The sequence below is a fragment of the Oryctolagus cuniculus genome, chromosome 7 (assembly GCF_964237555.1).
Source record: "Oryctolagus cuniculus chromosome 7, mOryCun1.1, whole genome shotgun sequence".
Classification (NCBI taxonomy): Eukaryota; Metazoa; Chordata; class Mammalia; order Lagomorpha; family Leporidae; genus Oryctolagus; species Oryctolagus cuniculus.
In genome coordinates, this window is record NC_091438.1 from 141200656 (window position 1) to 141203350 (window position 2695).

The following is a 2695-nucleotide window of genomic DNA, read 5'->3' on the forward strand; positions in this document are numbered from 1 at the left end:
CCTACAGTTTATTGGTTGAACTGGAGGCAGCTGTGTAGAAGCTGTTTTCTCCTCTCCCAGCGCCATATTGTGGGAGAGCAGATGCATAGAATAAGTCTTAATCCCAGTAACTTAGTCTAGTCCGGGTTGCTCCCCACAATGTCTCAGCCAATCTGATCTGTTTTTTTTTTTTTTTTTTTAGCAGCTTTTATATCTAAAGACTTCAGCTTTAATGATTTATACAATCCTTTGGTTTAATCCTTGGTCAGTATAAAGGTCCAAATCAAAATCAAGTCATGAGCACTTACAATACCTACCCTATACTTAGATACCAACATTTTCTTCTCAGTGTGTCTGCCTATGGGGGAGGGGCAGAAATTGTCCAGAGCTTTTATTCCTTGCCTATGAGGGCATTTAGGAAAATCCTACTAAACTACAACAGTAGTTTCTGCAAAACTGAGATACACCACAGAGTTGAACAGGTAAATAAATAACAGAACCAAACTGATTTCAGTAGTCAAGTCATATTTCCAAAAGTGAAATCTATTAAGAACAAGTAATATATATGCCCAAGAAATTACAAGAAATGATGATCATGGTTAGCTACAGAGGCAAACTGATATCTAATTATCCCAGGCTTGTGAATAATTAAAATCAAATTCATATGCTAATTCAAATCTTATGTACAATAAGCTGGTCAAGTATCATTTGAATACACATCATATTTGGTAAACTTAAAATTATATTACCTTTTCTATTCCTGTAATATCTGGAATAAGTCCATGCCAATATAGAAAACAAGGTAATTTTCATTTATGGGTTAACAGACTGACAGAAAGTTTCTACTGTGTATGTTTCAGAATATAAAAGTTAAAGAATTTTTTAAGGAGGAAAAAACACTTAAATTACTGAAGTTTAATTGATCAAAGTTTAATGTCCACTTATAAAAATGAAATTTTAAAACAGATGCCATACAGTTATTATATGGTGGCCCTACTGATCTGATTACCAAAAGCATTTAAGGAAGGGAAGTTCAGTTGAAAACAGATTAACCCAAGGGATGTATGCTGCTTTAGAAATTTGTTTTGCAGGAAAACTAGCTGCTTGGCCTAGTTTGAAAGCTAATTACAAAATTCATTTTCTTAATGGTCCAGATATTTTGCCAATTCTTCCAACTCAGCAGAACTCCCATCGATTTCTACACTGATTGCAGACAACAATGTGGCCATCTGTTCGCCAGCACTCAGTGTTTGCACCTGCGTGGAGGTGCAGTTCTTCTTGTCATGTTTGCCACATGTGAACAAGCCAGTCTGGGTTCCACCTGTCCCGGCCATCTGAAGTCCTCTGCTGGCTTCTTCGGTCAAGTTTTTCTGCATCTCTGAGCTCATCACTAGCCATTTCCTCTGCTGTCATCCTAGCAAATAAGTCAGGAGGAATATTCCCACAATACATTTTCCTTAGATTTTTTGCATCTTTAAGACCTGATATCCTACTTCGTACTGCTGTATTTCAGGTCTGTATTCCTTATTTCTTGCTAGACAGTTTCCTCAATTTGCGGTCTCAATTCTTCCTCATCAGCTCCAATAGCCACGCAGTCATCTCCCTGCAGCTCAGCCTCTCCCTGCACTTCACCTGCACAGTCAGAAGTGCGTGGTGCCCGAGGAATAGAGGAAGCGTAAGGATCTAGGGCGTGTGTGTTGTTCTTTCTGCTGCTCCGTTGCCGCTGGAGCTACTTCCTTCTCTTGCCTCCGGGCTACTCTGTGACGCAATTGCAGGTTCTTTTTTCTTTTCTTCGGGGTCTTTTTCTGTTGCTTTTCCAGGATTTGATGAGAGACTTTGCTACAGATGTAACTTCTTCATCTGTACTTTGCTTGCGAATAGCGTCCACCGACACCCCGATTCCGCGGACTGTAATCATTCCAGGGTCACAGGAATCTGCTTCAGCTGCTCTGGCAAATCCGGTGCTCCAGCTGCGCTCTCCCTCCCCATCTTGTCCGTCTTCTCGACGGTGCGGACTCCCTCCTCCTCCTCATGGCGCCGGGGCCCAGCCTGCTGGGGCTGTGGAATGGCAGAAGCTGGTGTGGAGAGGACATAGAACCCTGTGTCCTGTCCCGCGAGCCCCACCACGGCAGGCCTGGGCCTAGGGCCTTCCTCACAAACCAGACCAGAGGTGGCAGCCTGATCCAGTTCTTTCGTGGGTAGGAGACCTAAGTCTAACCATAAAAGGCTGAGCAGAGAACCGTGTACTACGCACTCAACAGCTCAGCTCCTCCACCAAGGAACACATCACAAGTTTTAACAATTGCATTTATTTTCATCCATTCAAAGAGACAGAGAGAGACAAGAGATAGACACACACACACACACACACACACACAATCTTTCATCCGCTGGTTCACTCCCCAGATGCCTGCCACAGGCAGCGCTGAGCCAGGCAAAAGTCAGGAGCCCGGAACTGCATCCAGGTCTTCCACATGGTGCCGGGACCATCACCTGCTTCCTATCCAGGCACATTAGCAGGGGGCTGGATCAGAATCCGAGTAGCTGGCACGCTGCCATTGCAGGCTGGGGCGTAACGGCTGCATCACCACACCAGCCATGGGACTACCAGCACCTGCCCCCAGCAATTATTCTCTGGTTACTAACTGAGGGTGATCTTCCCGCCAGCCTGCAACCTTCGCTTGTGTAGGGATGATAACTTGTTCGCTGTATTCCT

At 44.3% G+C, this 2695-nt stretch overlaps 1 pseudogene; it reads right to left on the bottom strand.

The window, feature by feature from the left end:
- Nucleotides 1-930: 930 nt before the first annotated feature.
- Nucleotides 931-2218, bottom strand: LOC100340251 (transcription elongation factor A protein 1 pseudogene; annotated as a pseudogene).
- Between the last annotated feature and the right edge of the window lie 477 nt (nt 2219-2695).